Here is a 12944-nt window from a genome sequence, read left to right as displayed (position 1 = left end):
GTACAGTAAAAATAATAAAAACTAATGTCAACCACCATCATTATTTCATTAAAGAAAGAATTTTGATATAAAAAAAGCAGAAAGGATATAGTCTCATAAAAGATGACCCTTTAAATTGGGTAAATCAGTGTTATGTAAAGTTCACTACTTTTTTATTATTTTTCTCCTTTCATCAAGAATCAGTGAAAATCTGATTAGCTGTGAAGAGACATATAGATTGGTATTAAGTTTATTCTCTAAAATGATAATTTTTAAAAAACCTAAAAATCTAAATATAAAACAGTATTAACGAAAATGGATGTGGGTTTCCAATGAAAGTCTAAATCACCAATCTCATGCTAAATTAAATGAAAAACAGTCTCTTAATTACGTGCCAACGGAATCAAGCTGGCAGTGATCTTTTTCTGGGTTGATAAGGAAATCTGACAAGTATTTTTATACTTTTGGAATACAGAGACATTTTAAATACAGAGTTTACTCAGAATAAAAAGTGTCCATGCTGTATCTTAAAGTCAACATGACACTCAGAGCTACAATTTATCAAGTATGAAGAATAATGAAAAAAATACAGACTGTTTTGGAGCCTGTTTTCGAAGGATATGACAGTAATTTCTACTAGGTTTTTCAAAAGGATTCTGGTCAAATAATATTTCCTGGAAGACTCTACATGAATAGTGGACAAAACCCAGATAATGTTAATGCAAATTCACACAAGTCTGTATATTTCACAAGAAGTCAATGAGTATTTTCGTGAAAGTTTCAGCTTAACATCTTATGGAATAAGATTCTTTGAATTTGATTTATGGTACAAAATAAAATTCTCTCTACAGCTGCAGAGGTGAAGGTACATCACTTTTATTTTTTAAATAAACTTCTAGTTAATTACAAGGACTCAAACAGGAGTGTTTTTAAAAAGCCTATGAATGTTGAAATTTCCTCCAGATATGGAGAAATGATGAATAGTATATTACCTACTAACAATGAAATAAGGAGCTTAAAGCATTTTTCTTTGCCAGTTTCAGTGTTTTTTAAATCAGGTTTAAATTCGCATGAGAACTCATTTGAGCTCCAGATTTTCTATCTCTCAAGTACAAACTGTGCAACATTTCAATCCTTACAAGAAAGCTTTTGATATGTTCCTTTAAGACTATAATATATGCAACATTTTATCAGTATTATCACTGTATTCAGGCTTACTATGTTTCACTGTATTGTTAATATTAAATTTTTACCCCTAAATTTCCCCAAAGCCTACTAGTCTATGTATCTAGGTCCCATTTCTCAGACTGTTGCAATGTAGCAGCTTCTTTTTGTATGTGAGTACACAATCAGTTCAGTTAATTCGCTCAGTTGTATCTGACTGTTTGTGATCCCATGGACTGCAGCACACCAGACGACCCTGTTCATCACCAACTCCCAGAGTTTACTCAAATTATGTCCACTGAGTCAGTGATGCCATCCAACCATCTCATCCTCTGTCATCCCCTTCTCCTTCGGTCTTCAATCTTTCCCAGCATCCAGGGTCTTTTCAAATGAATCAGTTCTATACATCAGGTGGCCAAAGTATTGGTGTTTCAGCTTCAACATCGGTCCTTCCAATGAACACTCAGGACAGATTTCCTTTAGGATGGACTGGTTGGATCTCCTTGCAGTCCAAGGGCTCTCAGCAGTCTTCTCCAACACCACAGTTCAAAAGCATCAATTCTTCGGTGCTCAGCTTTCTTTATAGTCCAACTCTCACATCCGTACATGACCACTGGAAAAACCATAGCCTTGACTAGATGGACCTTTGTTGGCAAAGTAATGTCTCTGCTTTTCAATATGCTGTCTAGGTTGGTCATAACTTTTCTTCCAAGGAGTGTCTTTTAGTTTCATGGCTGCAGTCACCATCTGCAGTGATTTTGGAGCCCCCCAAAATAAAGTCTGTCACTGTTTCCACTGTTTCCCCATCTATTTCCCATGAATTGATGGGACAAGATGACATGATCTTAGTTTTCTGAATGTTGACCTTTAAGCCAACTTTTTCACTCTCCTCTTTCACTTTCATTAAGAGGCTTTTTTAGTTCCTCTTCACTTTCTGCCATAAGGGTGGTGTCATCTGCATATCTGAGGTTGTCAATATTTCTCCAGGCAATCTTGATTCCAGCTTGTGTTTCATCCAGCCCAGCATTTTTCATGATGTACTCTGCATATAAGTTAAATAAGCAGGGTGACAATATACAGCCTTGACGTACTCCTTTTCCTATTTGGAACCAGTCTATTGTTCGTGTCCAGTTCTAACTGTTGCTTCCTTACCTGCATACAGATTTCTCAAGAGGCAGGTCAGGTGGTCTGGTATTCCCATCTCTTGAAGAATTTTCCACAGTTTATTGTGATCCACACAGTCAAAGGCTTTGGCACAGTCAATAAAGCAGAAATAGATGTTTTTCTGGAACTCTCTTCCTTTTTCCATGATCCAGCGGATGTTGACAATTTGATCTCTGGTTCCTCTTCCTTTTCTAAATCCAGCTTGAGCATCTGGAAGTTCACAGTTCATGTATTGTTGAAGCCTGGCTTGGAGAATTTTGAGCGTTACTTTGCTAGCGTGTGAGATGAGTGCAATTGTGCGGTACTTTGAGCATTCTCTGGCTTTGCCTTTCTTTGGGATTGGAATGAAAACTGACCTTTTCTAGTCCTGTGGCCACTACTGTTTTCCAAATTTGCTGGCATATTGAGTGCAGCACTTTCACACCATCATCAATAATCCTAAGCAAATTCTAATTAATAAGAATATTGGCATCATATTCCTTGCTGAATAAGAACACACATTGATTCTTTGTTGGCAAAGGTGAAATCTGAAGCCAAGAAATTCCGAAGGACAATGATCACCCTGGCAGAAGTGAGCAGATTTTAGGTGCCGTCAAGGCATTGCTTCCCTGCTCTCAAAAGGCCTACTCTGTCCTCAATCTTTGAATAACGCATAAAACTTTATATGGTAAAAATTGTATTATTTTATTCTTTTAAACTTTAGTGTTTTGTTTATGTCATAGCACCTTTTCAATATGGAGAGTTGGGAGGTAATTCATGTTGGAGGTATTACAATGTGTGTGGACAGGTGGACATACAATTTCTCATCTAAACTGTAATACTTCTGACAGCATGAGGGGGCGCTAGTAATTATTATACTGCTATATCAGGTGTAAACTGGGATGGTATCGTGCAAACTTAAACTTATAAGACAAGAAATGAACCAAATGCACGGCAAATATGTGAAAGCATAGGTTTCACAAATAAAATAGATGACCTTATGAGTTGGAGTTTTTTTCTTTAAGCTAAATTCCTATCAGTCCCAGTGGCATTTTTCACAGAAAAAGAAAAAACAACCCTACAATTCGTGTGACACCATAAGAGACTGAAAACAGCTAAAGCAATTTTGAGCGAGAACAAAGCTGGAAGCATCATGCTCCTGGTTTGAAACTATATTACACAGCTGGTACTGGCATAAAAACAAACACATTGGCCAGTGGAACAGAATAGAGAACCCCAAAATAAACTTATGCATTTATGGTTAACTCATTTTCAGCAAGGGCTTCCCTGGTGGCTCAAAGAATACTTCCCAAAGTATTACAGTTTGGATGAGAAGCAGTACGGAATCCACCTGCCGATGCAGGAGATGCAGATTTGATCCCTGGGTTAGGAACATCCTCTGCAGAAGGAAAGGGCAATCCACTCCAGTATTCTTGCTTGGGAAATCCTGTGGACACAGAAGCCTGGCACTGGCAGGCTATAGTCCATGTGGTCACAGAGAGTTGGACATGACTGAAATGGCTGAACACAAGTATCAGCAAGAAGTTCTCAGATTTGATCCAAAAAAGGAAAACTGATAAATTACACACCATCAAAATTTAAGACTTCCATTCTGTGAGAGATCCTGGTAAAATGAAGCAAACACACCGGCAAAAAACAATTTCAAGCCACAAATCTAACAAAAGAATACTATTTAGAATATATACGGAATCCTCAAAATTCAACAGTACAAAAAGCAAACAATACAAAAAAGCACGGACAAAAGACGTAGAGAGACGTCTTTCTTTCACTGAAGAACATATACAGATGGTAAACAAGTATTTGAAAAGTGTTCAGCATCATTACTCACTACGGAAATGAAAATAAAAACTATGATGAGAAATACCTAAGAGAATCACATATCTAAGAGATGGTTAAAATAAAAAATGTGACACCAAATGCTGTTGAAGATACAGAGAAAAGATTACTTGTGTATTTCTGGTGGGAAAGAAAGATGGCACAGTCACTCCGGGAAACTGGCAGATTCTTAAAATGCAACTAGCTTTCAATTTAGCAATTAACCTTCAATTTAGCATTTGCACTCTAGGACACTGGGGCTTCCCTCATGGCTCAGATGGTAAAGAATCTGCCTGCAATGCAAGAGATCAGGGTTCAATCCCTGGGTTGGGGAGACCCCTGTAGAAGGAAATGACAAACCACTTCAGTATTCTTACCCAGAAAATTCCATGGACAGAAGAGCCTGGCGGGCTACATTCCATGGGGTTGCAAAGAGTTGGACACAACTGAGCAATTAATGCTTTCACTTTCTCCTGGGTATTTATTCCAGAGAAATGAAAATTTATGTTTGCACATAATCCTGTACATAAATATTTATAGTAGTTTATCCATAATGGTTGGAAAATGGAAACAATCCAGATGTCCTTCAAGGGGTGAACAGTTAAACTGTGATACATCTGTACTGAAGAATACAACTCAACATTAAAAAGGAATGAACTATTGATACATGCAACAATCTGGACAAAACTCCAAAGAATTGTGCTAAAAAGAAGCCAAAATAGTTAGGTACCATCTGGCTCCATTTATATAACATTCTTGAAATGACAACATTATAGAACTGGAGCACAAAGTAGTGGTTGCCTGGGGTTGGGAATTCGATGAGGCTGGAGAGAAGTGACTGTGACTTTCAAAGTGCAACACAATGGTGGAACTCTTTTGTATCTTGATGGCATCAATGTCAATATCCTAGTTGGAATATTGCACTGACATCTGCAAGATGATCCCATTAGGGTAAAGGATGCATGAGATCTCTATATTTTCCTACAACTGTATGTGAATCTGCTAAGTCACTTCCGTCGTGTCCAACTCTGTGCGACTCCATAGACGGCAGCCCACCAGGCTTCCCAACTCTGGGATTCTCCAGGCAAGAACACTGGAGTGGGTTGCCATTTCCTTCTCCAATGCATGAAATTGAAAAGTGAAAGTGAAGTCGCTCAGTCCTGTCCAACCCTCAGCAACCCCATGGACTGCAGCCTTCCAGGCTCCTCCATCCATGGGATTTTCCAGGCAAGAGTACTGGAGTGGGGTGCCATTACCAGTTATCTAAAAGAAAAAATTCACTAAAACACATTCAACAGACATCTTCTCTGCCCCTTAAAACGTTACCTTCAGAAAATTTCCCGGCAACCCAAGATGAAAGTGAAAGAGGAGAGTGAAAAAATTGACTTATAGCTCAACATTCAGAAAACTAAGATCATGGCATCTGGTCCCATCACTTCATGGGAAATAGATGGGGAAACAGTGGAAACAGTGTCAGACTTTATTTTTTTGGGCTCCAAAATCACTGCTGATGGTGACTGCAGCCATGAAATTAAAAGGCGCATACTCCTTGGAAGGAAAGTTATGACCAACCTAGATAGCATATTCAAAAGCAGAGACATTAACTTTGCCAACAAAGGTCTGTCTAGTCAAGGCTATGGTTTTTCCAGTGGTCATGTATGGATGTGAGAGTTGGACTGTGAAGAAAGCTGAGCACCAAAGAATTGATGCTTTTGAACTGTGGTGTTAGAGAAGACTGTTAAGAGTCCCTTGGACTGCAAGGAGATCCCACCAGTTCATTCTAAAGGAGATCAGTCGTGGGTGTTCTTTGGAAGGAATGATGCTAAAGCTGAAACTCCAGTACTTTGGCCACGTCATGCAAAGAGTGGACTCATTGGAAAAGACTCTGATGCTGGGAGGGTTGGGGGCAGGAGGAGAAGGGGGTGACAGAGGATGAGATGGCTGGATGGCATCACTGACTCAATGAACGTGAGTCTGAGTGAACTCCGGGAGTTGGTGATGACAGGGAGGCCTGGCGTGGTGCAATTCATGGGGTTGCATAGAGTCGGACATGACTAAGCGACTGAAATGAAATGAACTGAACTAAACTGCTATTCCAAGATATCAAAGCCAGTAAGAACTTACAAGTTGACATTAAATCACTTAAATTACTGTTAATATTAAGAACCTATCAGGACTTCTGTGGGGGTCCAGTGGTTAATAATTCACCTGCCAATGCAGGGACATGGGTTTGCTCCCTGATCTGGGACTATTTCACATGCCTGGGAGCTACTGAACTCAAGTGCTACAGCTACTAAAGCCCATGCACTCTAGAGCCAGCGCTCAGCAACGAAAGAGTAGCCCCCACTGGAGAAATCCTGTGTGCATCAATGAAGACCCAGCAAGGTCAAATAAATAAATAAACAAGTAAAATTAAAAAAAAATATTAAGAACATATCAGAAAAATTAAACACCTTAAAACATCCCTTAGATAGTGTAAACAGAAAACGTCTGTAGGTCCATATAACTCAGTAGTGTTGAAAATTTACCAGAGTCAATTGTATAACAATGGCTTTAAAAATTCAATTTAACTGAATCCATGTTTCCTTTTATATAGTACTTTTGAATAATGGTGTAAGAATAAATGTAATAAATTTAGGAAGCTACAGTTTTAGCCTTTTACCAAAAATAAATTAAAACTTTACATAAACTACAATGTCATGTTTGCATTGAATTTTTGGTCTGTGATAAAAATCAGGGAGAATATGTCTATCTGTTCTTTTACTCAAATTCATAAAAATAAATTTTGTTTTGGATTTTTCAGTATTAAAAGATGTAAGTAAGTTTCACTAGTGCTTAAAACAAACTTCTTCAAGTTAATTTTATGGTGTAGTATTAAAGCCCTTTTGTTGTTGTTCAGATGCTAAGTTGCATGTGATTCTTTGTGGTCCCATGGACTGGAGCCTGCCAGCCTCCTCTGTCCATGGGATTTCCCAGGCAAGAACACTGAAGTGGGTTGCCATTTCCTTCTCCAGGGGATCTTCCCAACCCCAAAATCAACCCCGCCCCCTGTATCCTGCATTGGCAGGTGGATTCTCTACCGCTGAGCCACCAGGGAAGTCCCGTTAGAACTGTTCAAATTATAGTAAAAGATCCTAGTAGAAGGAAAAGTTCCTTGAATAATTTTTACATCTATTGATTGTCTGTCTGATGCCAAGGGTGCCAACTTGTATCTTTTTGATCCTAATCTTATAATTTTGTAGCAGGGTTTCTGCTGCTGCTGCTAAGTTGCTTCAGTCGTGTCTGACTCTGTGTGACCTCATAGACGGAAGCCCACCAGGCTCCCCCGTCCCTGGGATTCTCCAGGCAAGAACACTGGAGTGGGTTGCCATTTCCTTCTCCAATGCATGAAAGTGAAAAGCGAAAGTGAAGTCGCTCAGTAGTGTCCGACTCTTAGTGACCCCATGGACTGCAGTCTACCAGGCTCCTCCATCCATGGGATTTTCCAGGCAAGAGTACTGGAGTGGGGTGTACTCTTGTACTCTGAGCAGGGTTTCTGTGGAATACTTTATATACCAAAGTTACATTTTTATTTGGTAAAGATAATATATACCTTTAAGCTTAGATTTCATAATTCAGTTGAGTAACTGATTGTCACTTGGAAAAGAAAAGGAATTTTTTCCAAGTAGAAAATAATTATAAAATTTAGATCTCTGAAGCCTTATCTCTTTAATCCATTTCAAAGTATTTGTGCAGGTGATAATATATAATTTACTGATTGATTGCTTCATGAAGTCCACACTTTTATTTCTATCATCCTGAACAGTTTTTCTCAAAGTTATGCTCATAAAAAGTATAAATATTTCGGCTTCATTTGTTTTATTTACTTCTTTTTTTCTGGGAGTCTTTGACACCTCTTATTTTAGATTTGTATTGTACCTGGTAGTGTCTAGAACCAATCAAAATAAGAGTTCTACTGAATTTCAGACTACACAACTTTATTTGCTAATTCCCTGTGAAGATGGGCCATCCTATCTTATTCAAAGGCAACTTTCAAGGGAAACACATTTCCTGCACCAACAGTGTGGCGTAGCCATTCCAATCCTAAATGAACAGGCTCCTTGCCCAGATATGGAAAAACATTTACAAAGCAGAAGCATCCTATCAAAATCTGACTTTAAAGGTGGCCTTCCTTTGAGGCCAGGAGTCTTCATCCCTATACTTGGGAGAATGTTCCTTAAGAGGGGATCTAGCAAGGGTGATATTTAAAATGTTCGACTGTGTAAATGGCAGATGCCTGAACATTCAGGTAGGTGTCAAGCTGGCATAAAATAGCCACACGTCAGAGCTGGATCCTTGCCCAGGACAGGTCTCTGACTCAGGGAATTTTTAAATGAACAGTTTATAATAGAACTTATTTCTCTCTAATTCATTATGAATTTAGAAAATGAATGTGTCCAATTAGAAAATAAATTAGACTAGTTCCACCCATTAGTGAAAGCAGTAGTAGTGAAAATCACTCAGTCATGCCCAACTCTTTGCGACCCCATGGACTGTAGCCCACCAGGCTCCTCTGTCCATGGGATTCTCCAGGCAAGAATGCTGGAGTGGGTTGCCATTTCCTTCTCCAAGGGATCTTCCAGACCCAGGAATCAAACCAGGTCTCCTGCATCGCAGGCAGGTTCTTTACCGACTGAGCTATGAGGGAAGCCCCAGGTCCTAATGTGAAGATTTCAAAGCCCCACAGCAAAGCCTTAGAACTAGCACTCAAAGCTTTTTCCCTCTCAGCTTGACTTGGCTCGTTATTATATTTCTGTGAGCTTGATCTATTTCTTCTAAGGGAAAGAAATAGAGTAGTCCTGGACCAACTTCAGGTTGCTTGGGTACAGTTTAGGAAGGAAAAGGCTTTGTGCCTGTGCACCATTTTACATGAAGTTCAAATTTTAAAGCATAAGAGCCAGCATTTACACAACTGTTCTGAGCTTCCCCAAAATTGGATTTTCACTCTGGTGTTCATCCTCCAGGTGGCAGCAATCCCTCTTACCAGAAAGTGGCAATCTTGGTAGCTCTAGTTTTGCATCTGCCTGTGCCAATGCAGGAGACATAAGAGCTGTGGGTCCAATCCCTGGGTGAATATCACCTGGAGGAGGGCACAGCAACCCACTTCAATCTTCTTGCCTGGAGAATCCTGTGGACAGAGAAGCCTGGCAGGCTACAGTCCATAGAGTTGCAGAGTCAGACACGACTGAAGTGACTGAGCACACATGCACATGTGTCTCTCCATAATACACATCTCTATTCCAACAGTGTTCTTGCCTGGAGAATCCCAGGGACCAGGGAGCCTGGTAGGCTGCCGTCTGTGGAGTTGCACAGAGTTGGACACGACTGAAGCGACTTAGCTGTAACTGTTCCAATAGTGAAAGCAAACTTAGTGTCCCGGACTCAAATCTGCAAAGTGAAAGGCTCATGTAAATCCTAATCTGAGTAACTTTCAAACCTAGAAAATAGTCTCCCACATCACTGTAATTGTGTGTAGTTGTCTGACCTGATGTAGCCAGAAAGTGTTAGTCTCTCAGTCTTCTCCGACCCTTCATGACCCCATGGACTGTAGCCTACCAGATTCCTCTGTCCGTGGGATTTTCCAGGCAAGAACACTGGAGTGGGTTGCCACTTCCTTCTCCAAGGGATCATCCCGACCCAGGGATTGAACCCACGTCTCCTGCATCGTCAGGTGGGTTCTTTACTGTCTGAGCCACCAGGGGTCTTCTGATGTAGCTGGCTGCTGCTGCTGCTGCTAAGTCGCTTCAGTCGTGTCCGACTCTGTGCAACCCCAGAAATGGCAGCCCACCAGACTCCCCTGTCCCTGGGATTCTCCAGGCAAGAACACTGGAGTGGGTTGCCATTTCCTTTTCCAATGCATGAATGTGAAAAGTGAAAGTGAAGTCGCTCAGCCGTGTCCGATTCTTAGCGACCCCATGGTCTGCAGCCCACCAGGCTCCTCCGTCTACGGGATTGTCCAGGCAAGAGTACTGGAGTCGGGTGCCATGGCCTGCTGGAACTCTAGCTATTCACAGAAAATTGATTTCCCCTCCCAAATGGCAGTGGTTAAACTACATTTCCCAGTGTGCCTCAGGGTAGATGTGATTATTGTGACTGAATTTAGCTGATGGCTTATGAGTGGAAGTACCTTTATAGAAATAAGTGTAAATCTTCTGCCCCTTGTCCCACTTCCACAGTCTGGTTACAGTGAGCCCCTAAGAGCCACAAAGATGGAAAGAGTCTGGGTTCCTGAGTTACCTCCTGGAGAACAAACATCAGAGTTGCAATAACCAGGACTATTACACAAGTGAGGAGTCTAATTCTATTGCACTTGAACCATTGTACCTCCTGGGGTTTCTTTGTTACAGCACTTTTGCTTACTCTAACACCATACTCTGAAGATAATGTTAAAATGGACATTTCTTTTTTATTTTTCTGATTTTTTTCCTTTATTTTATCATAGTTGAAAAATGAAATCACTTAACATGAATACTTGATACATAATTTCCTTAGAACTTCTCTATGGTGAAACAAAACTGTACATATTTAAAGAGTGTATATAATATTAACACTCATGACAATTTCAAACCAACTAGCATTGATATAGCTTCAAATTACTATTAGTTGTGGCTATATATGGAAAAAAGACACAAAGCTTATTACGGCCCAGCATGCCAGAAAGACTTAATCTTACATTGTCACAGAGCTCAAACATGGCTCTGTGTAGACATGTAGAATGTGAAGACACTGTAAACTGCCATCTACTTCTTCTAAGTCTCTTAAAACAAAGGTTGGAAAAATACTCAGTATCTCAAATACCGTAACTAACAAAAATATCTCCATTAACTACTTTTTGCCCAGAGTGATTAAGGACAAAAAAATAGGAATTCTTGTAGCTTTATTACCTGATAAACTGCTAATAAGCCTCCATTAGAAGTTCTTTAGACATTATACCAGAGAAGGCAATGGCAACCCACTCCAGTACTCTTGCCTGGAAAATCCCATGGATGGAGGAGCCTGCTAGGCTACAGTCTATGGGGTTGCGAAGATTTGGACATGACTGAGCAACTTCACTTTCACTTTTTACTTTCATGCACTGGAGAAGAAAATGGCAACCCACTCCAATGTTCTTGCCTGGAGAATCCCAGGACAGAAGCCCGGGGGCTGCCGTCTATGGGGTCGCACAGAGTCGGACACAACTGATGTGACTTAGCAGCAGCAGCAGACGTTACACCAAGTTGTCTTCGTCTTCTGATCATATATATATTCACATATATATATGTGCATTTTTTCAAGTAAAGAAATGTTTAACAGGCGTAAACTATTTATTGAATATTTGCCACCAAATATTGTTAAATACATTATCTTGCAGCATATCACTTTCAGGTTAAAATGTCAGACACAAATACCAATATTTACAATTCTTTTAAAGAACGTTATATAATGACACACTAAGGCATAAATTCTTTTGGCTTATAATTCTTAAAAGAATGATAATAGCAAAAGTGATGCAAAATCTTCAGTGTGAGATTATGATTAAGCTACATTTTACAAAAATGTGGTGTAAGATGGCAATAATCCCATTCAACATCCTGGGTTATTAGATCCCTTCAGGAGGGACTGATAATTTATACAGTCAAACTTTAAAATTTACAGATAAAGGCAGTCCAATGATGCCACTGAGAAGTATGTCTCTTAACATATACAACTCTCAGGCCACAGTTTTGAAGGTCTGAAGTATCAAGTTGGTTTGATGATTTAGTCTGTTGGCACTTATGAAAACATTTATTGCCTTGCCATCTTTAAAATAAGTTTTCAGAGTATAACTGAAACTTTTGGAGTACTTTACGAATTCTTTCTTTTGGTGTTCAAGTGCCCTGCGGTTCTGGTATTGATATTTCTTGAAGACATTGTTTACTGTATCAAGAAGTTCTTTTACTGCACTAGCTATATCCTTGATTGTCTGCAGAAACCTCACTCTGTTGTTGATCTCATCTGGGATCTTACTGAGAATTTGTTTAAGTCCTTGTGCCTTTTCGTTTAGGTCCTGAAATTCTGGCTTTGATGGTTCAATCATATACTCTTCTACATCACCAGCTGTCATTTGAAGAAGGGATTCTGTGAAGTTGACTTCTACACTTTTTTCCCTCTAAAATTCTCATAATTATGTCTTGTGTGAGTCCTAGATTTTCTTTTTCAGCCTTAATGAAAGCTGCTCTCAATGTCTGAGCTGCAGACAGATTTACTCGTTCTAGCTCATTAAACACAGGATACATGACTGCATAGAGGGGCAGAGAAACCATAGAAGTGGTCTCAGCTTCATTCTTCATCTCTTCCATTGTCATCCTCATTCAAAAGCCAACTACAGTAGAAAAAGCAGTGCTAAAATGCAGAGGAATCTTCATTCACAGCAGTCTTTCTTCTCTTTTTTGCGATAAAAGAATAAAGCACAAAACATATACTGACCGGTTACTGAGGTACTGACTTCACTTGCCACCTTTGAAGCCCTTTTCAACTCCCTGATCAATTCACTCTGGTGATGCCGGACAGACCCTAGAGGAACCCTAAAATTGACATTTCTGAATGTATAAGTGGGAGATGGTGGTGAAGGATAGAGAAACCTGGTGTGCTGCAGTCCATGGGGTCTCAAAGAATCAGACGTGACTGAGCAATCAAATAACAGCATGTAAGGGTAATCAACATGGACATCTATTGTCTTGAATAAACTAAGACACTGATTTAAATCTTTTATAACTTAAGTTTTTAAGTAACACAAAATAATTTGTTTCAAAAGAAAGGTAAAT

At 39.7% G+C, this 12944-nt stretch overlaps 1 pseudogene; it reads right to left on the bottom strand.

The window, feature by feature from the left end:
* Positions 1–11468: 11468 nt before the first annotated feature.
* On the bottom strand, positions 11469–12700 carry LOC133253439 (programmed cell death protein 10-like; annotated as a pseudogene).
* Positions 12701–12944: the final 244 nt, after the last annotated feature.

Source organism: Bos javanicus, chromosome 8 (assembly GCF_032452875.1).
Source record: "Bos javanicus breed banteng chromosome 8, ARS-OSU_banteng_1.0, whole genome shotgun sequence".
NCBI lineage: Eukaryota > Metazoa > Chordata > Mammalia > Artiodactyla > Bovidae > Bos > Bos javanicus.
This window is presented reverse-complemented; position numbering and strand designations above follow the sequence as displayed.